The sequence below is a fragment of the Ornithorhynchus anatinus genome, chromosome 4 (genome assembly GCF_004115215.2).
Source record: "Ornithorhynchus anatinus isolate Pmale09 chromosome 4, mOrnAna1.pri.v4, whole genome shotgun sequence".
In the NCBI taxonomy this organism is placed as follows: domain Eukaryota; kingdom Metazoa; phylum Chordata; class Mammalia; order Monotremata; family Ornithorhynchidae; genus Ornithorhynchus; species Ornithorhynchus anatinus.
This window is the reverse complement of record NC_041731.1, coordinates 2,154,567-2,179,952: the sequence shown is the minus strand read 5'-3', so window position 1 is coordinate 2,179,952 and position 25,386 is coordinate 2,154,567. Positions and strand designations below refer to the sequence as shown.

General features: G+C 51.4%; 1 protein-coding gene across 3 annotated transcripts in view; it reads right to left on the bottom strand.

Moving 5' to 3' along the window:
- TSNARE1 (t-SNARE domain containing 1) overlaps positions 1-25,386 on the bottom strand; it is a 237,291-nt gene that overhangs the window by 46,790 nt on the left and 165,115 nt on the right. The gene's annotated exons all lie outside the window — the stretch shown is intronic.

Genomic DNA, 25,386 nt, shown 5'->3' with positions numbered 1-25,386 from the left:
CCAGTGGAGATATTTCTTATGCAAAATGAAAGTGTGGCGCTAAACTCTTGAGAGCTTCTTTGCCATCCTTTCCCCGGCTAATGATCTTAACATAAGTGAGCTTAAGGAGAGGGACTATTTCACAAGAGATACTTGGGGCTGATTTAAACCCGGTTTTGAATTCTGAAATCTATCCAATTTTTTTTGCCCCCGGGAGGCAGCCTAAATCTAGCTCTGACAAAATGCATGTGCAGCTGGATGAGATGGGGGAGAAGGGATGAGTGCACTTCCCCTCCCCCGGCCTCACCCCTACTCCCCTGCTTTGAAACTCTGCGATTAAATTCGGTGATATGATACCCGTCAGTCCGGAGAGTCGGGAAAGAATGCAGAGTTGGGAATTAGACACCTGGTCCCAGGTCCTCAAGGGGCTTACAATCTAATTTGTCTATAATTTGCATCTTTTTTCCAAGTACCTGTTCTCCCCAACTACGACTGTGAGCTCCTTGTGGAGCAGGGATCGGGTCTGAATTCACTTGTTTTGTATTCACCCCAGCCTTTAGCACAGTGCTGGCCAAAAAGCAGCTGCTCGATTAATGGTAATGATGATCTTTATGAAGCGCTTACCCCATGCCAAACCCTGTACTGAAGAGGGGCTAGATACAAAACAATCAGGTGGGAGTCAGTCGTCGTCCCACACTATTCATTTATTCAATAGTATTTATTGAGCGCTTACTATGTGCAGAGCACTGTACTAAGCCCATGGAATGTATAATTCGGCAACAGAGACAATCCCTGCCCAACGATGGGCAACTGTGAAACGGGCAAGAAGATAACCTGAGACAGGAGAGAGAGATGAAACAGGGGAGAAAGATAGATGGTCCCGCTGAACCTGGAATGATATTTCTACTCTGCTGAAGCAGACGCTGTAAGCTTCTTTTTCGCCCACAAAAGGTGTCTACTAACTCTATTCATTGTACTAGTCCAAGTACTCAATACAGTGCTCTACACACAATAAGCGCTCCGGAAATATCACTGATTGATTGATTCACTGAGTCCCGACTAGTTTGCAATTGCTTTTTAACACACCCAAGCAATTTGCTTACGTTGGGGGATAGGTGTTCATTTATGTTGTGTGTCATGTGGAGAACATCTCTGATTTTTCAGTTAACCACTGAGTGACGCGAGTCCACATGGAGGGTTCCCTTCCTGCCCACGCTCTTTCCACGGGGCCACATGGCTCCAGTGGCTGGAAAACTGCAGAGAAGCAGCAGGGCCTAGGTGGCAAGATTTGGGTTCTAATCCCAACTCTGCCACTCGTCTGCTGTGTGACCTCGGGCAAGACACTTTACTGCTCTGTGCCTAAGTTACCTTATCTGTAAAATGGGGATTAAGACCGTGAACCCCACGTGGGGCAACCTGATTACCTTGTATCTACCCCAGCGTCTAGAACGGTACTCGGCACTTAGTGAGTGCCGAGCTTAACAAATACCATTATTATCATTACCATTATCATTATTAAAACTCATCATTTCCTCCTTGCTCGTCTTCCAAATACCAGTAACCATGCTTGTAGGTTAAAGATTCGGAGATCTTGGAACGACCCTTCTGCCTGTCATGGCATCCTGACAAGCCAAGCCGGCCCGCACTGTCGGGTTGAAGGGTTTCCCGTCCGTCGCCTGCCTCTCGTTAGCTCCCCGGGAACATGTCCCCCTGGGGGTCTGTCCCCGCCTCTCCGCTCCTAATTGCCCCCGGATTTGGGAGATCCTGACATCTGTTCCGCCAGCCCATCTCGGATCAGAAATCAGACGGCTTCCTCGGCAGGTAAACGCCTCGTTATAAATAGCGGCCGGGAGAGATGGGAACGAGGAGGAAACGTGTGTGGAGAGAGACACCCCTCAACACGGAGAGACAGAACAATGCCGCTTTTCAATTTAATTGCTGCCAATTAGTGATGGGAGAGCTTCGTAAGGTTTGAAGGTTCGGTTTTGTTCAGGTCTGTATGGAAATGAGGCTTATTTTAAGCTTCTCCGATCTCCCCCAAGGCGGCACAGCGTTCGCTCCCCTCCTCCCGACCAGCCTCGGGACTATCCCCAGGGCTTCCTTGCTGTCCCTCCTCAAACCCGTGATCTCAGAAACCACTGCCCTCCCCTTCCCCAAGGCTTTCACCCCTAGGCCGCAAGGCTCCCATCTGTCCCTCCAGTGGCCATGAGAACTAGGGGTGATGAGGTTGGAAAAGGTAAATGTGGTCAGTACTCTCACCCCAGAGAGCCTTCTATCTCCTCTTCTTTCACTGATGCCTTCAAATGAGCATATGCTTCTAGTCCTGAAAGGCCCCATGTCTCCAGGGGTGTGTGATAAGAAGAAGGCACCAAACATTAAAATCCTAAAACCCCAAAGCAATGCCTGGCGCTCACTCGTGGTGCTTTCAGCCCAGTCGAACATCCCGGATACCCATCCATCCAATCATCCATTTTTATGGTATTTGTTAATTGCCTACTATGTGCCAGGTACTGTATTAAGTGCTGGGGTAGATACAGGATCATCAGATCGGACCCAATTCTTGTCCCACGTAGGACTTAATACCCATCTTACAGATGAGGCACAGAGAAGTTAAGCGACTTGATCAAGGTCACACAGCGGACAAGTGGCAGAGCCAGGATTAGAAGCATCTATCCATCCATCCATCCACCCCTTCTCATCTCACATCCTGAACTTTCCCCTCAATTCATCTCGGGTCATTCCTGCCCAAATAGTGAGAGAGTGATACCATCTGAGATCCGGGCAGCTGAACTACCATCTGTTCTGGCCAGAATGGCTCTGTCCCGGGTGCAGTGGGGCAGCGAGACGAGGGAGAATAGTAGGATTCCTACAGCATATTCATTTCTTGGGTGGCACCTCTGGAGTGGGGGCTCTGACCTTTAAGTCCCAGAGATCTCCCACCCCCTTCCCAGGCAGAGATCTACTTCCAGGAAGAGCCCTCCCGACAGCCAGTGACACTCCCCCCCCCACCCCCAGCCAATGACACAGCACAGGGGGACGGCCCACACTCATTGACTTTTTAGGTTCCTGCATTTCCATTTACGTGACAAATAGCAAATCATCCTCCCAGTGTCTCGTATAGCAAGAGGAAAATTCCCAGCCCTCTAGAGCTCCGTGCGGTTACCCGGGGGACGCTCGGACCAGTGGGAGGGAAGTCATTACGGCAATCGACCCTGCTACACAACAGAGCTCCTGCCTTGGTCCTTGGCGGATGTGTTTCCGTGGTCCTTACGGGTGGAGGATCGAGCCAGGACTTGAACCCCGCTCTCCTAACCTCCATCTGCCGACCGGCCTTCTTCCCACTGGGTGGCCAGCTCTCCTCGGAGCCTGGGACTCTCCACCCCAGTCAAGGAGCCCTCACTTCCCCGTGGCCATCATAAAGCCTTTGCTGGAAAGCTTCAGAGCAATCTGACTTCCCGACGAGCTACGGGAAGGAGAAGGGAGTCTGGAAACAGCATCACCCAGGGGAGATCCTCTGACTAATTGCGTGTTACCGTCTCAACAGCCAAAGGCGCGGGGGTTATTACGCTACACTTGAGATCGCTTCCAGTCGCCTGCAGGAGGACTCTGTAGTGTTGCTTCCAAGCAAACACACAAAGTAACTATGTCTCGGAGTCCCCGGAGGGGTGGGAGAAATGTTTAGTAAACGAGTTTGCGACTGAGGTCAAATACCGTTCCCAACTCTATTTTTTTTTTGCACTGTTTTTTGGGGGGCTTTTGTTTGGAAGACAGATGGGATGGTGCCAGACCTCGGAGGGTAGGCAATCGGGCAGGAGTCCCGCCCTGCCCCCGCCACAGCAGAGTGGGGTGAACCCATAGGCTTACGGATCCCGACAGCTGCAATAGTAATAAGGCGAATGAAATCACTGGCCCGAGCACAGGATGGGAGAGGAGCCTAAGAGTTGATCTTATCGTTCTTGATGAGTTCCCGGGTGACGCATATGCACCGAATCAGGGGTTGGGAGCAAGGGGGTTGTATTTTTGCCAGATCTAATCAGTGCCTCTACCTCGATTCCAGGGGCAAGCCTAGTGCCCCCGGTGGAATGATGCACTGGGAGCCAGGCTGGGGGAGCAGGAGAATGGGAGGAGGGGAGGGGGGATAGAGAGAACGGGAGAGGAGAGGAGCAGAGGAGAGAAAGAACAGGATGGGAGAGAACAAGAGAGGGGAAAGAGATCAGGGTGGGAGACGGGGAGAGAATGGGAGGAAAGAGGAGGGAGACCATGAGGGGAGAGGAGGAAAGGAGAGAGAGAGAATTAGGGGACGGGAAGGTGGGGAGAGAACAAAAAGGGAGACGGGGAGAGGAGGAGGGAGAGAGAAGGCCGAATGGGGAAGAGGGAAAGATAGGGGCTTGGGTCTAATATATCTTTCCAAGAGTTTAAATAGGGTAGACAGATAGATGGACAGGAAGTAGCAGGGAAAGATACCATCGATCAGTCAAGAATCCTGTTCATCACCTCTCGAGAACTTGGCTTGGAAAGGACGACTGGGGACAGTCCGTGCCAGTCCAGTGGGAAGATGTGGGCAACAGATGTGGGAGCAGGTCAGTCGGAAAAGCCAATCGGCCTCTGTCCTTGGCTCATCCCTAGAGGTCCCCCGCAACCAGCCTGGCCCACACCTCTCCGTTCTCTGATGAGACTCCATCACCTGGGTTGGGTCCATTCATTCAATAGTATTTATTGAGCGCTCACTATGTACAGAGCACTGTACTAAGCGCTTGGAATGTACAAATCGGCAACAGATAGAGACAGTCCCCGCCCTTTGACGGGCTTACAGTCGGGTAATAGCCGGTCCAGTGCCCAGTGCTTTCTTATTAGTATCTGTTAAGCACTTATTATGTGCCAGGTACTGTACTAGGCATTGGGGTACAAGCCCAAGTGTCCCACCTGGGGCTCATAGTCTTAATCCCCAGTTTACAGATGAGGTCACTAAAGCACAGAGAAGTAAAGTGACTTGCCCCAGGTCACACAACAGACTTGTGGCAGAACCGGGATTAAAACACAGGTCCTTCTGACTCTCAAGCCCTCACTCTAACCACTAAGCCATGCCGCTTCTGTCCTGTCAGAGCCCGGGGTTTCCCGGCAAGGATACTCCCAGCATGCAGAGTGGAGGCCCCAGCGCCACCGTCGTTTCATTTTCAGAGACGAGATTGCTGCCTTGCATAAAAAAAAGTGGCATTCCCTATAAAGCAAACTAAGCTCGCCATGGCCACCACTAAATTTTTAACCACGCTTTATGCGTCGACGGGGGGAGGAAAACCCAAAACAGTCTTCTCTGTCCCTTTCCTTTTCCTTCTGCAGATCCATCAGAGGACACAGAAGAGTTCCTGGGGAGTGGGGACCCAGCTATGTTTCCATAGGGCGCCTTCATCAGTGACTGGCCTCTATTTTCAAGTGCTACTCAAGGCACTGCATGTGCAGGAAATCTTCCTAGATTCATCCGACCTGACTCCCAGTGCCGTTACACCCTTAAGACATCTTCCTTCCCTGCCACAGGATAGACGCTTGTTTCTGTACTGGTGCGTCTGACTTTGTAATTGTGTCCAGTCATTTAAGCTCCTTTTTTAATAATATATGTCAAGCACTTACTGTGTGCCAGGCACTGTACTAAACATTAGGGTAGATACAAGCTTATCGGATTGGACGCGGTCCCAGTCCAACATGGAGCACCCAGTCTTAATCTGTTTCACAGCTGAAGAAACTGAGGCATAGGGAAATGAAGTGACTTCGCAAGGTCAAACAACAGACTCATGACAGAGCTGAGGTTAGAACCCAGGTCCTCTGACTGTCGGGCCCGTGCTCTTTCCACTCTTTCCACGCTGCTTCTCAGATCTTGAGTGGCCTGTGCAGTTGTCCAGTTGTGAACCGATGCTAGTCCCTGGAATTCCCTCCAACCCCGGAGAAGTCGGTGACCTTGAAAGCTTGGGAATGATCTGCTCAACCCAACTTTCTCCTCATTTCTTTGCAGAACCTGACGGGCAGGAGCATCTTTACAGTCGATCCGCATCACCGAAGGAGGGTTCTCTGGGTACTGAGCATTTAGAAGGAGGGCCGGTGGCAAGAGAAGAGCTGATCTCTGCCCTTGAGGGACTACTTATCGGGAAGAGGAAGGACAATCGCTCCTCTCCATCACCCGCCATCACACACGCACACACCCATATACACACACACACCGGCAAGATATACCGGGCAGTGGCAGGGGGGACGGAAGAAGCTGAACGTGTCGCCGACACCGATGGGCTGACATGCTGAGGGGAGAGGCCGATCAAGCACTCTCATACCAAAGTATCAATCTGGATCTGTCTTCTGCCCTCTCTGGCCCAGCCAATGAACACATCCCTCACATCCTCCCGCCCGGAGCCCCAGATCAATATAACCTATTTGGCAAAGGGATTGCCTTCCTCAGCCTCAGTGTCCAGGTCTCTCTGAATCCAATTTTCTTGACAATATGCTTTTCCCTGTCCTGCCTTCAGTCACAATGCAGCAGGTGGTGAGGGTTTTTTTTTAATGTCAATTATTTGGTTACATTTTTTATTACCTGCACTGAATTAAATCTTTCCACCGAACATCATTTACGACGCCATAAAGGCACATTGCCGGCGAAAATTACCCCCACCGCGCAGACACGCTGAGTTACAGCCTGCTGAGTGCAACCCGGATGGAAACCTGGAGGGGGGAGGCGGAGTGTATAAACTTGCCTCTTGGGCTTGTAAAAGTCACTGATGGAGATGGACGTATTTACCCATAAAAAGGAGCGCACGGGTTCAGAAATTAAAGAACCATTTCATTATTTCTCAGCAAAATGGGACCCACAAAGAAAAGAGAAATCTTGGAACAGCTGGGATGCCATGGGAGAATTGGGAAAAACTGATTTTCCCTTGGAGCGTTCTAACACCTTGCACACATACATAGCCCTTTTTATTTTTCTAAAGCTTTTTCACATCAATCACTTCATTTTATCCTCGCAACATCCCTGGGAGAGAGAGAGAAGCATTCTTATCCCCATTCTGTAGATAAGGAAATGGTGGGCCAGAGAGAAGTGACTCATGCAAATTCCTACAGCGGGACTAAAAGCCATGTTTCGGGAAAATGCAAGACTCCGGCGTTGCCTAGCCCAGGGCACCGCCTCCTTGGGGAGCTTCACCGGAGAATGGATTCCAATCTCCATTCTCTCTCTACCCGGGCAGATGCAGCTGCACAAAGCAGTCCAGTGGCCCCAGCCATGCAGCAATGGGCCGAACAATACGTTGGGTTTGGGCATCAATCAATTCTACTCACTGAGCACTTCCTGTACTCAGAGCACAACTTTCTTAATTAAGTAAAATAACACTGAGGGGCCCGGCAGTTAAGCCGCCTTCTGGGTGGCTCGCGGTAACAATTTGTACTGAAAAACATCATCGGGTGATAGTAGAGAAGCAGCGTGGCTCAGTGGAAAGAGCACGGGCTTTGGAGTCAGAGATCATGGGTTCGAATCCCGGCTCTGCCACTCGTCAGCTGTGCGACTGTGGGCGAGTCACTTCACTTCTCTGGGCCTCAGTTCCCTCATCTGTAAAATGGGGATTAAGACCGTGAGCCCCACGTGGGACAACCTGATTCCCTTGCGTCTACCCCAGCGCTTAGAACAGTGCTTGGCCCATAGTAAGCGCTTAACAAATGCCAACATTATTAGTAGTAGTAGTAGTAGTAGTATCCTCTAACTACCCCTAAACCACTCATCCATATCAGGTGGTCAGTTACGATAACATGATTTTCCCACGACACTAGAGTATACAAAAATACATCTCTCACATGAAAGCAGGAAGGGCAGCGAAGGCATTCATTGTAAACCACCCTCTCCTGCACGTCTTAATGCCTCATCAGTAAAGTCCCTGGTGCCCGCTGGGACGACAACAGGGGGCACGGCCTCGACGCGCTCCCCCTCTAGAGTTGTGGACAGGGAATGTGTCCGTTTACTGTTATACCGTACTCTCCCAGTGCTAGTTCAGTGCTCTGCACACAGTAAGCGCTCAATAAATACGACCGAACGACTGAGCGGATGATGCTCCTGCGACACGGCCGCCGGAAGGGAACATGGGTGCCAAACACTGCTAGACCTGAGGCCCTTCGCCAACTTCAAACGCTCGGCCCAAAACAGAGTCGGGGGGACCCCGGGTTCAGGGCTGAGTCCTGGGAAACTGCCATCTGTTTGAAGTTTCCACGGCTGGACGACCCAAGCCCTCGCATTCCCCGCTACCTCCCTGCTCCGCCTCATACCTACGGAAGGGCCCTGCCCTGCCCGCCTGGCCCTCAGATAGAGTTAAGATGCCGCGTTAAAAACAGACGGCAGTGATAAGTTGGAGGACTAGCAGCCCGCGTAGTAAGCGGCACACATCCGACAGAAAGCTATTGAGGGAGAGAGATGGCCATAAATCGTGTTAAGTATGGTGTTTTGAGTCAGAACTACAGCTCTTCAGAGGGCTGTAGTACAGACTTCGAACGAAGCAGAAGGCGAGAGGCGGGGGCAGGGGAGAGAGTTTTCCAGCCTCTTCGGAAAAGATTGCTCTCGACGTGGCATCCGGGGTCCGGCCCCGCAGCGCTTCACATGCCTGAGGCCGTTGCGCGGACCAAATCATCAATCTGGTATTTATGAAGCACTTATTATCTGCCGAGCACTGTGCTCGGTGCTGGGGTAGAAGCGAAGCGATAGGATCGGATACGGTCGCCGTCCCGCCCAGGGAAACGATCGAAGAGGGAGTTATCTAATTCCCGTTTTACAGATGAGGAAACTGAGGCCCAGAGACGTTAAGTCACTCGCCTATGGTCACACCGTGGGTCAGGGGTAGAGCTGGGAACGAGAACCCCGGTCTTCAGACTCCCAGTCCCACGTTCCTTCCAGTAGGGCAGACTTCCACCTGACGGGGAACAAGACAAGCTTCCGAGAGGCGCTGAGCGACGGCGCGGGGCCCACCTCAGCCGGTCCCCAATCACTGCCCTTGGCGGCGAGGCGGCTGGCCAGGCGCCAGGGAGGTAGGGCTCAGACCAGCTTCTGGGCTCCCCTCAAGCCCTCAAGACCATCTGCCTTCCCCGTTCTCCTTCTCGGACGGCTCCGAGAGTGGGCCAACGGAAGGAGAGACTGGCCAATCACCGCTCCTGGAGGGATGGCGGTAAGATTCGATTTTGGGGATGGAATCCTTGAGAGCGAGAGGGAAGGGGCTCAAGAGGACATCTAGTCCAGCCCCTTGCCCCCTTGCTTGCAGTCAGGTGACTACGAGTTCTAGAACAGAGAGGGTGTCTGTTCTTTTCTTAAAGATCTCAGGGGAGGTAGACACCACCGCTTTCCCCGATAGCCTGTTCCACGGTTCTACCTCCTCCCTAGGTGGCTGTCATGGTGGCGACGGTGCGATGCACTGTACTAAGTGCTTGGGAAAGGCTCTTCTCTAAGCCCCTCCACACCCCCGTCCCCCCGTTTCCACCTTTTCCCAGTTCTGCTTATCCAACCCCGAGCTGGGAAGCTGAAACCCAGCCCGGAGGCTCGGCTCAGGGCCCGGTCGGCACGGGGAAGCCGGGAAGGGTCCCTGACGGAACGGCCCCTCTCTCCCCCCTAAACTGGACTGGCCGGCTGCTCCGCGACCCCTGTAAGCGCTGCCAGAGGCTACCAGGAGAAAACACACGGGGTCTGTGAAGGCCAAATCAGGGAGAGGAGGATTCCCCCACACCCCACCCAAAGAATCGGCAGAGAAGAACAGCAGTGACCGCAATCAGGAAGCGGGACCGAGTTAAGGAGGAGAACTTTTCCAGGAGGTGAAAATCAATTTTATTCTGAGATTTCCCAGCCTTTTCATTTAGAAAGCAATAAAATTCTATTTGTCCCCTGTTCATTTTCTACATAAAATGCCACTAAGCTAGTAGCTCTCGGCAATAGCACAAAATGAAATAGGTTAGGACTGTAGCCTTAAAATATGTTAGGGTTTTTTAATGAAACCAATTTATATCTGTTTGTGCCAGGGAAGGACTTGGGCAACGTCACTGAGGAAAGCTTCATTTTCTGGGCACTTGGGGGGCAGTCAACACACTTCTTCCTTGGGCTCTAGCCTGGCTTCTCCTAAGCCACCTTGAGCTATTTTCATCTGATTCCACTCTGGTAGACTGGCTCCGTGGAAAGGGTCATCTTTCCCGGACCATGTGGCACCTAAGGTGTGCCCATCTCTGGAGGTGGGCTTTGTAGCCCCGGTGGGACACATCCCTGGCATTCAATCGATAAATATTTTGAATAAATAAATAAATTCAATCAATAAATAAATCAATAAATCTGTATACTAGCTGTATGCAGAGTGTTTAGAAGACTACCATACGATAGAGTTGGTAGTGACAAAAAAAGGGCCTTGAAGTCAGAGGACCCAGGTTGAAATCCCAGCTCTGCCACTTAATAATAATGACGGTATTTGTTAAGGGCTTACTATGTGCAAAGCACTGCTCTAAGCGCCGGGGGGGATACAAGGTGATCAGGTTGTCCCCGTGTGGGGCTCACAGTCTTAATCCCCTTTTTACAGATGAGGGAACTGAGGCACCGAGAAGTTAAGTGACTTGCCCAAAGTCACACTGCTGACAAGCGGTGGAACCGGGATTAGAACCCCTGACTTCTGACTCCCAAGCCCATGCTCTTTCCACTGAGCCATGCCGCTGGGTGACCTCAGGCAAGTCACTAACTTCTCTATGCCTCGGTTTCCTCAACTGTAAAATGGGAACTCAATTCCCCTTCTCCTTCCTACTTAGACTGTGAGCCCCATGCCGGACAGGGACTGGGGCTGACCTGATTAACTTATATCAACTTCAGCACTCAGAACAATGCGTGACACATAATAAACACTTAACAAATACCAAAAAAAAATAGGTCTGTTGGCTCAGACACCACCAGCTATCAATGGGCTCAGAGAGAAAGTGCTAACAGCTTTCCTTAGGGTTAAATCAGCCTTTATTTTGTATTAGAAACAATGGAAAAATAATAATAACTATAATAACAATTCTATAGCGAAGTGACTTGCCTAAAGTCATACAGCAGGTCAGTGGCAGACCTGGGACAAGAATCCAGGTTTCCCGATGAACATCCTGATCCTAGGCCACCCTGCCTCCCCAAGGTTGAACCGGTGAATGGGGGTCCCAGAATGGGAAGAGCCAATTAGGAGCTGTAAGAGGAAATGTTGACTGCCAAATAGATTTGGGTCTTGTCCGGCCAGTTGTCAGCTTCCGGATTGTCAATGCTACACTGAATCTGTCCTTACTTGGTCCGGGGCTCCAGGAGCCGGAGACCTGCACTTTAGCCCACAAGGCCTTGAGGCTCAGAGAGGCCGGGTCACTTGTCCCAGATCACACAGCAAGACCGAAGCAGAGCCTCTAGACTGTAAGCTCGCCGTGGGCAGGGAACGTGTTTATCGACTCTGTTGCTTTGTACTTTTCCGAGCACTCAGTACAGTGCTCTGCACCCTGTACATGTCCAATAAATATAATTGGTTGACTGACAGCAGAGCCCCGAACAGAGCACTCAAGTTTCAGATTCCCTACACTGGGTCCAGCAGCAAACTCTCACTCCGGAAGGACGAACTGTGACTTGTCCCTAATCTCCTGAGGGAACGTTAGGTCACCCTCCCACCCTCCCACAGAGCTTTGGCTCAAATTATCCAGCATCCTTGTCTCTACCCTCCAAACTCCACCCTCTCCATCTTTTATTTTCTAGCTCAATTCCTTAGGTCGAGTGGACAGGGCCTGATTCCGGGAGCCACAGTGTCTAGGATCAGGACCTGGCCCTGCTCCACACGAGAGGCGTAAACTTCGGCGGGTTTAATGATTTCTGCTGGCCTGCGCTTCCTCCTCCGTAAAGCGAGGATTATAATATCGGCCTCTTCCTGCTTCACAGGGAGGTTGTTGGGACAGAGTGAGGTGACTGACTCACGTAAGGGCTCAGGGAAGTAGAAGGGTCTCCCGGACTTACAGGTGTTGGCAGTAGTCCAGGTATCAGTAACCCGGAAGCTTTTCTTGGGTTATGTAAAGGAGCCACAGATGTCCGGGTCCTCTTTCCCGCTCAGGGACTTCATGTGGTGATGGAGAGGAACTTCTCTGATGCTTAGCTGAGAGGGTTCTCGGCCTGCTCACAGGAACTGACAGCCCCACGTTGGCTGGCTACAGCTGCAGAGCCTGGAGACTTACGCAGACATGTGTCCACCCCCTCTTCCCCTATCTTCTGCTGATGCCTCCCCCCTTTCCCACTCTCCACCCCCCCATTTCTCACTGCAGCGCTTCCCTCAGGCCTGTTGCTGCTGCTGTTTGTCAGCAACCCACAGCGAGGTCAAATCCCTTGAAGCTGGGATTCGGAGGGTCTATATTTAGCATCCCGGACTTCCAGAGCTGAGTTAGGTGTCACTGGGTCCAGGCTCCTGCCTCCAAAATGTGGAGGACTGACTTGCGCATCTCAGATGGGGAGAAGTGCGCTCTCCCTCTCTCTATCTAGCTGAGGAGAGAGATTCCACAACCTCCCATGATACCTCATTCAAGAACCGAGTCTCTCCCCACTGCCAGCCTGTTGCCTCTCTGGCTTCGAGACTCTCACTTGCTGTGACCTGGACCCATCTGCAGCCCGAGAAAGCTGATCTGCGGCCTCCCCATCAAAACCCCACAAATATGGAGCCGATTTCTCAGTCCCCTCTTCTTTTCTCTGGGCTAAACACTCTCCATTCCTTCCCCTTTTCCTCACAGGATCTAGATTCCATCCTTTTCACCATTTCTGTTGTTCTTAGTCAAATCACGGCATCCATTGAGCCCCTCAATAGTGCCATGCATCTGGGAGAAGACAGAGAAGCAAGGCACATGTGATCTGCCCTCAAGGACTCCGGATCTAATGGGGAAGGCACAGACAGACAGACAGGATCGCTGTATCCTCATTTCTTTCCCTCCTTACTAATGGAAGTGATCAAAACTGGATAAAATTCAGTTCAGCTAAAAGATTACATCTCATTCTTGATCTAAAATCCCAGGGCCGCCGTTGGCTTTTGAATCAAGGCATTGTTTTGATGACTCTCAAGGCCAACTTTCTGGGCTTCCTAGTTGGAGATGGAAGTCATCAATGCAATCTCCCCAGCCTAGGGGTTTTTCTGTTACCTGTATTCCTTCCTGCCCTTCCCCTTCTCTCAAAGGCTGTTAGCTTGCACGCATCCGTGTAGAACTTCATCTTGAGGTCTGCAGGACCAGTATTTCACTTGGAATGCTATTTTTGCCTTCCAGAGCTAGGAGTCCCACCTTATTCATTCCTTCTGACAATTTGGAGTCCCTCATCTGGGTGGGTGGGTGGAGCGGATGAACAGAACTTGTCTCCGTGGGACCTCACTCAGCCCACCACTTCGAGGACCCCCAGAAGGGATTAGGCGGGTCATCTTGGCTTTGCCGTTCCGCCTGAGGAGTGACAGCTTGCTCTCTCTGCCGTGACTGCAGACACAGGTCCTCGCTAGGCCTGGTGAGGGGGTACCTGATACTTCTGCAGGTCCCTCCTACCCATTAGGGGGTGACAGTCGCTCACGTGATGATTCATTCATTCATTCATTCAATAGTATTTATTGAGCGCTTACTATGTGCAGAGCACTGTACTAAGTGCTTGGAACGTACAATTTGGCAACAGATAGAGACAATCCCTGCCCAGCCTGTGACGGGCTTACAGTCTAATCGGGGGAGATAGACGGACAAAAACTAGACAACATAATCACGATAAATAGAATCAAGGGGATGGACACCTCATTAACAAAATAAATAGGGTAATAAAAATCTATACAGATGAGCACAGTGCTGAGGGGAGGGGAAGGGAGAGGGGGAGGAGCAGAGGGGGAGGTGGGCAGGGGAGGGGAGGGAGGCAGAGGGAAAGGGGGCTCAGATGAGGGGAGGTGAAGGGGAAAGTGGGAGGAGCAGAGGGTGGAGGAGGAGCAGAGGGAAAAGGGGGGAGCTCAGTCTGGGAAGGCCTCTTGGAGGAGGTGAGCTCTCAGTAGGGCTTTGAAGAGGGGAAGATGATGACAAATGGGCCTGCAGTTCCCATGATCCCCTGTCTTCATCCTCTTCCTGAGCATCTCCCAGCCTGGGCTCCCCACCCTCTTGCTCCCTGGAGTGAAAGTCGATCAGATCCATCACCTCCCTTCCCCTGGGCCTCCCTCTCCCTGTCCCGCTAATGTCTCTCAATGGCTCAGAGTTTAATGATGTTCCAGGACATCACCCTGACCCCTGGCTACTTTTGGTTCCCAAGAGGAACAGTGGTTAAAGTGAAATTCTATTGATTAAATAGCATTCTTTTTTGGTAACAGTTCAAGACATTTAATCAATATGGGCCACATCCTATATTGCGAACAACAACAACAACAAAATGTGTGTGTGTGTTTGGAGAAGGGGAGAGGATATTTATATAAAATCACTCACAGGCCCAACCTAGCTCTCTGGCAAGCATTAACTGCCACCAAGAAACAGGGTAATGGGCGTTTATGATTTGCCGTTCACCGGAACCTGTTCGCAACGGTGGAATAGATGCGTATGTTTCCCTTTGCTCCACGGTCACAGAAATATGACTCCAAACCAGACAGACATGGATAAATAAAGCTACTCCTTGCTTGTCCCATCTATGCTCCTTTCCTTCCCTCCTTTACAGCACAGCTCAAGGACACCTCCTCCGGGAAGCCTTCCAGATTAATCTCACTCACACTTTCCCCTGCCCAACCGTGATCCATCCCAGTCACTCAAACCGCTCCTGTCACCACCGGGTCTGTCAGCTTCCATGGATGGGGGGATGTCTTTGCTCCTCTTAGTCACTTAATGTATTGAGCACCTATTACGTGCAGAACACTGAGCTAAGCATTTGGAAGAGCACAACAGAGTAAGAGAAATGATTCACCACCTCAGAGAGTTTACGGTCTAGATGGGGAGACAGATGCTAAAATAAATTAGGAATCATAATAATAATTGTGGTATTTGTTAAGCGCTTACTATGTGCCAGGAACTATAGTAAGCACTGGGGTGGATACAAGCAAATTGGGTGGGTCACAGTCCCAAGTAAAGCTCACAGTCTCAATCCCCATTTTATAGATGAGGTCACTGAGGCACAGAGAAGTGAAGTGACTTGTCCAAAGTCACACAGCAGGCAAGGGGAGGAGTTGGGATTAGAACCCGCGACCTTCTGACTCCCAGGCCTGTGCTCTATCCACTACACCTTGTAAGTGGAAAGAGCATGGGACTGGGAGTCAGAGGATCTGGGTTCTAATCCTAGCTCTGCACTTGCCTGCTTTGTGACCTTCCACGTCTCAGTTTCCTCATCTGTAAAATGGGGATTGAATCCTCCTCCATCCTACCTAGACTCTAACCCCGTGCAGGACAGGGACTGTGTCTAACCAGGTAACCTTGTATCTACCCCGGTGCTTAAATCAGTGCTTGATACATAGTAAGTGCTTAAAAAATATGATTATTATTATTATTAGGATGAAGAAAGCAAAGTAGATAGATCTGTACACAAGGTCGTGATTAAGTAAAGGGGTAAGATAAATACAGAAATGTTATTGGTAGGACTGTGACCCTAACTCACCTATGTATTTTCCCGACGCTTAGTATAGTGCTTTGCACATAGTAGGTGCTTTAAAAATATTATTCCTAATACTACAAATTTGTTCTTGGTTCAGAAGTGCTGAAGTGGCAGACTGGGAAATCTGACCAAGGGAGATGAGAGGTCAAACAGGGAAGGTCTCTTGGAGGCGATGTGATTTCCAAAAGGCTTTGAAGATGGGTAGAGTGGTGGTCTAGTCTCGCCTTGTAGTCTGGGAGCACCCTGAGAGCAGAGACAATTTCTGTCCTAGTCTCAGAACCCCCAAATACTCAGTATGGGGCTCCACTCCCAAGAAGCGCTCCATGAGCAGATGGGCCAGTTAAGGAATAATATTTACAAGAAACAGCGTGACCTAGTGGAAAGAGCACAGATCTGGGAGCCAGAAGGACCTGGGTTCTAATCCCAGCTCCACCACTAGTCAGCTGTGTGACCTTGGGCCAGTCACTTAACCTCTCTGTGCCCAACTGTAAAATGGGACATTGACAATTTCCAACACCTCTCCCTGCCTTTTTATGGTTTTTGTCAATCATTTACTATGTGCCAGGCACCCAAGTTCTTAGTATAGAGCTTGGCACATAGTATGTGCCTAACAAATACCTAGAGAGAGAGAGAGAGAGAGAGAAGGGGAGAGATATTAGTGATAAGTAGGGAAGAAAAAACAGGTTTAGGACTCAAGGAAGAGAGGAAAAAGAGATCCCAGATAGCAAGAGGAAGAAAGGTGGCTCAAATTACCTTCCATGACTTTCCTGTATAAAGCATACTTCCAAGAAGGCCAGGGTCTCGCTAAATGTTAATAAATTTGAAATATAACCTAAGAAAACCACATCCCCCAGAAGGTATCACAACCCCTTCCATCCACACCTAATTGTTTTTGGGGTTGTTTTTTTTTTTTTGCAACCCCTCTCAAAGAAAGATTTCCATTTTCTGCCTCAGGTCCCTCCTCACACTCTATTTATTAAACACGGAGCAGATTGATTTAGATCTTTGCCCCAGGTTATTTTTCTGCTTTGCATTAAGTTGAACACATAATGGAAGGCTTGTCTGGGCAGCGTCCCACTTTGAGGACTGAGAGAAAGGACAAGGCTAATGGGGAGGAGAGGGAGGGAGAGAGGGAAGGAGCCAAAGAGAGAGGGAGGGAGTCAGGGAATACAAGTTAGAAAAGTGTTTGTTTGAGGTTTGTGTTTCCTCTTCTATTTTTTAATACAAACGCTCTCATCTTACAGATTCCCTACATCCAATTGAATTTACATTTCTCAGGCAGATGGAAGGAAGGCGGAAAAAATGGAGTGAAAGTGAGAATCTATAAAAACCTGATCAAGAAAATGACATTTTCACCAACTCTCCAAATCAGGGAGCTGTTGCATGTGTCCAGACCCTCGCTGCAATCCAATTACTGGTTATTTAACCTCCTGGGCTTCCAAATTAAAAGTGATAACATCTGTGTTTCCTCTGCTGGTTTCCAATGGTGAATATGACTTGGGCAAATGTCAAGAGGGAAAGACACCTTCTTCCCGGTCAGCCCCTTTCCCCTCCCCAACCTCAAACCCCATGATAGACACTCAGATGGCACAGAGCACTTTTTAAAAAAATGGTATTTGTTAAGCGCTTACTATGTGCTGAGGTAGATACAAGCTAATTATGTTCCATACAGTCCATGTTCTATGTGGGGCTCACCATCTTAATCCTCGTTTTCCAGATGAGGTAACTGAGGCTTAGAGAAGTTAAGTTACTCACCCAAGGACACACAACAGACAAATGAGGGAGCCCTGATCGAAAGTTGGGTCGTCTGTCTCCCAGCTTGTGCTCTTTCCACTAGCAAACAATCCTTGGGAGGCCCTAGAGGAGGGCGTGGAAGGCCAGAGAGATTAAGCAGTTTGCCCAAGGTTCCCCCAGTGACTCTGTGGCTGATGTCAGGGGTATTGGTCGCAAGCCCACTGCTCCCAACTTTTCACTCTGCTACAACATGGACTAGTGGCAAGAGTTTAGTGACGGGAGGGAAGAAATTTAGGTTCTAATCCAGGCTCTGCTACTGACCTGCTGTGTGGCCTCGGGCAAGTCACTTACCTTTCCTAGACTCTAAGCTCCTTGTACGCGGAAAACATGACGACCAACTCTGTTGTACTGTACTCCCCCAAGTGCTTAGTACAATGCTCTGCACGCAGAAAGCTCTCATAAATACCACCGATTGATTTTTCTGGGCTTCCGTTTCCTAATCTGTAAAAAAGGGGATTCGTTACCTGTTCTCCCTCCCCTTTAGCTTGGGAGCTCCTTGCAGAACAGAAACTGTGACCGATCTGATTACCTCATATCTACCCCATCGTTTAACACAGCGTGTGGCAAAAAGTAAGTGCCTAAGAGATACTACATTTATTGTTATTACCATTATTATTGCTATCATTATTTAGCCTTCCTACATCAATTTCTGGTCACGCCGAGCTTCCGGAAAACTCACAAGTATTTTCTCTGACTTCGAGAGGTGAAAGGCAGAGGAGGCAACCTCCGTTAACCTTTTCCCGGTAACGGAAAGGCAGTCCTTCATTCTCTCCTCTGTCCAGAGGGGCCCTTCACTGACAGATCATGAGATGACTCTGCTGCTTCCTGGCTTTTTACCCCGGCTCTTCCTCCCACTCCCACTATATGTCTTTTGTACATCTGTCGTTCTCTGCCAAGTTCCTAATACAGTGCTTCTCTCTCATTTCCCCTTTTAGAGAGGACGCTCTTTGTGGGCAAGGAACTTTTCCCTTTGATATTCTGAACTTCTCATGTGCCTAGTAGAGTGCACGCTTTAAAAAAAATTTTTTATGGTATCTGTTAAGCACTCACTATGTGCCTGGAACTGTACCGAGCACTGGGGTAGATACAAGTTAATCAGGTTGGATCCAATATGGGGCTCACAGCCTTAATCTCTTTTTACAGATGAGAGAACCGAGGCACAGAGGAGGTAAGTGACCCGCCCAAGGTCACCCAGCAAACAAGTGGTGGATCCGGGGTTAGAACCCCGTTCCTTCTGACTCCCAGGCTCATGCTCTACCCACTGTGCCATGCTGCTTCTCGGTGGACTGCATCAAGCGGGGGGCGGCTCAGAATTCAGTCACATTCAACGTGGCCTGAAGTGAAGCCACAAGCCGCTGCTTAAAACTCTCGTGGCCCAACGGGCGCAGGCCATGTTGGGAGAAGTGGCCCTGGGAGTTACACAGAGAAGACCACAGGCGTAGTTGGTCAATATGTGCTCCTACGTACCAAATTCCTTGCCAACGTTCGGTTCCGAGCTGTCGGTGGAGATCTCTGGTTGTGGGTAGGGTTTCTCTGCTGCAGACTGGCATGTTACCTTGGCTCTCTTCAGACTTCCCATCCGGCTTAGCACTGAGCTGATTGTGTGGAGCAGTTTAGAAACATCTGCTTGCCTTTTAGGGCCCAGCTATTCACAGGGAGCATCTTCTGAACAACTGCCTCTCGGGCTTTTGATGATGCTCATAGCCTGCTCAGAGGAAAGAGCTTCTCAGAGGATCAGAAGCTTATTCTTATGCCGGCCTCCAGGTCCCCTGCTGCCGTCTCCAGCGGGGCTGCAGAGAATAAACTGAAGCGGCGTGAGCAGGGGCCAGGGTGTCAGAAGGACCTGGATTCTAATCTCTGCCACTCGTCTGCTGTGTGACCATCTAACCTCCCAATCTTAACAGTCAGTGCTGTTCATTGTGTGCAGAGCTCTGTACTAAGCCTTGGGGAGAGATTACTATAACAATATAACAGATATATTTCCTGCCCAAAAGGAGTTTACGATCTAGAAGGGGAGACAGTCATTAACATAAATAAATACAATTACAGATATGCATCTAACTGCTGTGGGTCTGGGAGGAGGGATGAATAAAGGGAGCAGGTCGATCTTATACCCTCAATTGCCACTTCAGCATTTCTGGATTACCTAACCACTGGGCTGCTTACAATCCCCTCACTCCCACAATAGAACTTACTATTTTTATACTCTATTACTTCCTGTCTATAACTTATTTTAATGCTTGTCTCCCCCACTACATTGTAGGCTCCTTGAAAGCACAGATCAGTTCTACTAGTTCTACTGTACTCTCCCAAGCGCCTAGCAGAGTGCTCCGCACACTGTAGGCGTTCAGTAAATACTATGGACTGAGCCTGTGGGGGGGTCAGGCCACCCACCCGGTCAAGGGGACGGGGCATTTGCCTGGGCTCTGATAGTTTGAAGCCAAAACGTACCCCTTAAAGAGTCAGTACCCCCTCTCCTAGCCCTCCAGGTTAGGGACAGTTGGCCTGATTCCCCATCTGATGGTCTCCTCTCCTCGGATCTCTGAGGCCCGATCTTAGACCCCAGAAGAGAAATGAGACCTGCTTGGTTTCATTTATTTACTGTCAAATCAGCACTTTCGGTTCTTTAAAAGAAAAAAGAAAGGAAAAAAGCTTTTGCGTTTCTATAAGAAAAATTTCTTTTCCACTATAAAACAACAGGTACAAAACGGCCCTGGCCGTGAAGACGGTACCGAAGTATAAAAAAAAGTTTTAAAGGACCATCAAGAAGCATCCCCTTTGGCTACCACAAAATAAAAACAGCAAAGCTCATCCTCGAGAGAGAGAGATAGCATCAAGACACTAAAAAAGGAAATAAAATAAAAGAGTTTCCTCAATGACTATTACGACTTGATGCGGCATCGATGCTGACGCTGCTTAAAAGGCCGTGTTTCTGAGAGACTGCTCTGAGATTCCGGCCGAGCCCTCTCCCCGTCTCTGAGCTGAGGGGGATGGGCCGCTCCCTGAACGGCCCCCCCGGCTCCAGCTCCCTGAGCCCGAGGGGCGACTTCCAGAATCCTGCGGTTGGGGGTGAGCACGGAGGCAAGGTCTCGCTCAGATCTCCCCCTCCACCTTCAAGATCATTAGTGAGAAGACCTGGAGGCCGGCAGGCCCCACGGGCTCACTGCCAGGTGCCGAGGGGCCATCCCGGATGGAGGGGGCCGGCTCGTGGGCCGAGGCCCGGCCCTCCACCAGCCGCTCCGGGGTCCGGTCGGGCACCTCCACGCTGTCCGCCGGTTGCTGATTCCGCTCCAGCAGGCTCTCCGGGATCTGGCTCCGTTGGGCCAGCGGGGCGCTCTGCCTCCGGTGCCAGAAGGAGAGCAGGACCCCCCGCTGCAGTTGGGAGTCCATCAGCCGCCGCTCGAATCCCGATGCCTTAGCTCGGTGCCTGGGCGGCCTCCGTCCTGCTGCGTGGGCGGCGGCCGGCGGGGGTGGGGAAAGGGGAGGAGAGGAGGACCGCAGTGTGGAGGACTCCACGGAGGTCCAGGGAGTCGGGCTCGGCGGGTCCCGGGGGTTCTAACGTGTTCAGGGGCACCCCCAAGCAGCCGGGTTCCTCATCTTCTTCCTCGTTGCCCGTGGGGGCTGGGGGTGGTAAGGGAGGGTAGGTTAAAAGGTTAGCAGGCACCCAGAACTCCAGATGGCTGCTGGTGCTGGTGGGCCGGGGGCCAGGCGAGAAGGTAAGATGGGGTAGGGGAGGCATGGGTGGGTACTGCCGGCGGACAAGGGACGAGGGTGCTGCTGAGCCCGCTGTCCAAGATCAGCCGGTGACTCTCGGGGTGGTCTGTGGCCTCTTGCTCCCTCTGCCAGGGTCAAAGTTGAAAGCTGGGTGGGCAGCGGGGGAAGGGGATCTGCTGTGCTCTCTTGGCAGCTCTTCTGAAGACCCAGATGTGTTCTCGGGTAGCTCCTTGGCGAGAATGCGCACTGTGTGTGACTCTGTCGGGTGGGTCGCCCGTCATCCCTCAACCCTCCCTGCCCCCCAACCCAGGGTGGCCCGGGATCTGCTCTTCCAGAGGCTCTAAAGCTCCCGGCTCCCGTCCGAGGCTGAGCTACAGCCCTACGAGAACAAGAGACCAATAGAGTTAACCAGTGCTTACCTGGAAGTTCAGCCCCAGTGAAGGTGAGGAGGGGGACTATTCATTCCTTCAAAAAAGGGACTTCTAACTGGGCACCTGACCCCCTCCTGAAGCTTGGGATTAATAACGATGGAGAGGAGAGAGTCTCCCACATCTGCCGTCCTGCTCCAAGCTTGGATCTAGATTACTGAGCATTTGTCACAAGGTCCTTCTGACTTCTAGGTCCATGCTCTATCCACTAGACCGGCCACTGGGTTCTCCAGGGTCATTTATGCCCCCTTATTTGCTTGTATCCACCCCAGCGCTTAGTACAGTGACTGGCACGTACTAAGCACTTAACGAATGACACAATGTTAATATAATTTTAGGAAGGACCCTGGCCCCAGGGAAATCCCCCCTGGGTGGTGCTGACAGGACCTAGAGGAGAGGGAAGACTTGTCTGGTCTAGAATCTTCTGAGACCCCTGGGGATGGGGGATGCCCCCCGGAGCTGTCTCAACTTGGGCCATCAAAGGCTTTGCGCTGAGCTGGGCACGGGGGAGGGGAGGTTCATGGCTTGCCAGGTTCCTTGGCCAAGCCGGGGCCTGAAAGCAATTTGGGAGCGGTGTCTTGGCCATGAAGGTGGGAAGCAGCTTCTCTCTATGTGAGCACACAACACTCTTCCCGGGCTCTTCCCGTTTCCCTCTTCTTGCCCCCTCCCCATCTAAGCCCTCAAGGAGCTGTTGTTAACCGGATGGGCCTCTAGATATGGGCGGACTGGCTGATGATCTCTGATGCCCCTCTACCACCAGGGCCACGGCCTCCTCCGCTTTCTCCTCCTCTTCTTCTTCCTCCTCCTCCTCCTCCTCTTCTTCCTTCTCCTTTCACATCTTCCTCACGCCCAGGTTGGGGCTCCCATAGGCAACCATAACCACTCCCAGGTGTCCACATCAGGAATCCACAATCATCCACAGATGCTTCCTCGAGAAATCCACACTTGTTCCCCAGTTCGCCCATCAGCTCCTGCTTGGGGCACATCTGGCCGCTGTGTCCGTGGGCCCAGCGGGGGATCGAGCGATGGTGCCTCTCTCTGAGCTCCTACAAGGCTGCTCCAGGGCCATTCCGGTTGCCTCGCTGGCTTTCTTCCTGACCTGGCTGTGGAGGCCTGGAATTTCCGGACTCCTGCCCTGAGGGATCTCCCAGTCCCAGATGCCACAAAGCCACTGCCACTCCTTGCAGAGGCAGAATTGGATGAATGGGTTGGAGGGCTGAAGGCTGAGCAGCAAGATCCATCCCACCGTGACCCCTTCCAGTCCAGGCTCACTGCTCATATAAGCTGAGCCCCCTGAAAACCAGCCCGGGACTCCGGAACACTGAGGGAAAGGGCTAGGTCGGATGAGGCAGGAGAGATACGGGAACAGCCTTGGGGAAGGGTCAAAATGAGGAGACAGAATTCCCCCCCACACACAAACACACACACACACGTGCACACGCATTACTAAGTCTGACCCTAGCCCAAGCAACTCAGGATTTTGTCTCCAAAAGAGGCAATATGATACTTAGAGGAACCTTATGATAGTTGAGAAATTGTCCCTAGGAGAACAGGATGAAGGAACAGGGGTTACACTGGCTCAGGGGGGACGAATTATAGTCTTCATGGGTATCGCCTGAGGTTCTTCCGTACTGCCGTCAGGCCAGGGGACCGGCTTCAGCCGGAGCAGGAGAGATATAAGCGTAAGAAAGAATATCTTTTAGACCCGCTGCATGATTTTTTCATTCAATGTAGGAGGCCTGGGCCTATGCTTAATTTCATGACCGATTTAGACAAGGTGGCCCAAGTCGAGGGAGACGGTTGGTTTAAAAATAGAATAAAATGACAAAATTTGAGGTTTAAACATCCCTGAAGCAACGAGCATGAGCACACATCAACCAGAGCAAGCCTAGGGAGTCAGGTCATCTAATGTCTTCAGTTTATTCATGTTGGGGGGTGGTGGTCATGCAGCTAGGGTGAGCACCTCAGTGCACTGATAAATTCTGGGGCACAGAACCCTGAAAGGGACTGCTCTTTATCTCAGAGCTGGGTCCTCAAAGATGGGTTGGGGGTGGGGGGGAGGTGGACCGGGAAGAAGGAGGTAAAGGGAAGCAGCAGTAGCAGGGACTACCTAATGGTTCCCAAACCAGGGACCTCTCGCATTTCTCTGCCATCCCTTTTCTCACCCCCAACCCTTGTCCTGGAACACAGTGCGGCCTTTGAGAGGCTGTTGATTCCAGTCCTGCCTAGCCTTCCTCGTGACCCTGACACCCAGCTGATCCCCTTCTCTTCCTCATCCAGACCCAGCCGAACCAGAAACCTCCAGTCAGCGGAGAAGCCGGCAGCCGGCGATGGGACGGACTGGATGGGCTGGGGGTCACAGACACAGGCCAGGGGTCTGGCCAAGCCGGCACTGGAACCTCAGACGGGGAGGCCAGAGGCCACTGGGCTCCGGCGACGGGTTCAGGATTTGGATGGGCGAGTCGGGCCCAGCGGGATGTGCTGGGGTTGTCCGTCTCCCTTCCTCTCTCCCTCCCTCCCTCCGCCACGTCTGTCTTGTGGGCCACAGCTGGCTCATCACCTTGCCCGTTGGGCGGCAGCTGCTGCTGCTAAACCAACTGAATAAGTTCAGGCTTGCAAGAAGGCCAGACAACCATCGCCAAAGGGAGTCCAGTGTAAGCCAGCCTCCCAACTGAGCCTGAGGCGGCTCCACTGCCTCGAGCTGTCCGAGGGCCACCGGGGCCTCGGCCTGGGCCCGTGTTGTTTTCCTCGGTGAAAACCCAGTCATGGGGTAAGAGGGCTGGAGGTAACCCGCTGAGGTCCTGGCCTTCATCCCACTGCCTCCAGGAAGCTGTAATCTGAGTCCAAGCCTGACAGATGGGAACTGTCCCTCTCTAAGTTATTTTGGCAGACTCAAGGCCATCTAAGGTTCTGCCATTCAGACTGTGTGTTTCCTTTCTCTTATCTCTCTATTTAGTTTGTCAATCCCTAGAGGGCACTGGCCACTTCTTCTCCCTCTCTCTCCCTCTCCCCAGCAACCAGTATGGATGGGAATGAGAGAGAGAGAGTGTGTGTGCGTGTAAGTGCTTTTAGGGTCTCTCCCAACAGACTGGCAGCCCCAGGAAAGCATGACCTTTCCTTTCCCCAGAGCAACCTGTACAGTCACCAAGGGCATTCGGTGAAGTCCAGGGCCAGACTGACTTCCTGGCTGACTAACTGAGGGCTATCCCAAGATCAGGGGGTCGTCTCCCCTCCACTTCTATTTCAGCAAGTAGTTTCCATCCTCCTCCTTCCTGCTTCCCTTCCCCTTTTCCCCATTCCTGAAAGGCAGCACCCCTGCCCGTCCCCCACTCCACCTCACCCACTGTACCCGACTCCCCCTTCCAGCTGGAGCTCGTGCAGGAGGCGACATCCCAACTCCAGGAGGCTCAAGCCAGATGCTCCCATCACCGCTCACCTCAGTAGCTCCCTCCCTCCCTTCCAGGGAATTTGCCCGCAGCCGGCCTGGGCTCAACAGCTCCTTCACCGGTGTGTTTCAGAGTTGGGCCCTGTCCCTGCTTTTCTGGACTCCCATGAGTGACAGGTTTGGATAGCCTTTAGATTGACAAACTCATTTTCCAGACAGAGGTTTCCCACTGCAGATGCAGAGCAGAGAGGAGCCAGGGCTAAGTCCCTTTGCTATGGGCAGTGAGTCTATAGGGTTCTGCAATTTCACTGATCAAACAGGAGCAGAGGGGTTTTTTAAAAAAAACACCCTAAGACATCTGTATATACACACACACACACACATACATAGCACTGTCAACAATAAAGGAGTCAGAAAGGCTGCTAACACGCCCACCACTAATTGTTGGTTTTAGCAGAGTTGTGTCTTTGAAAACA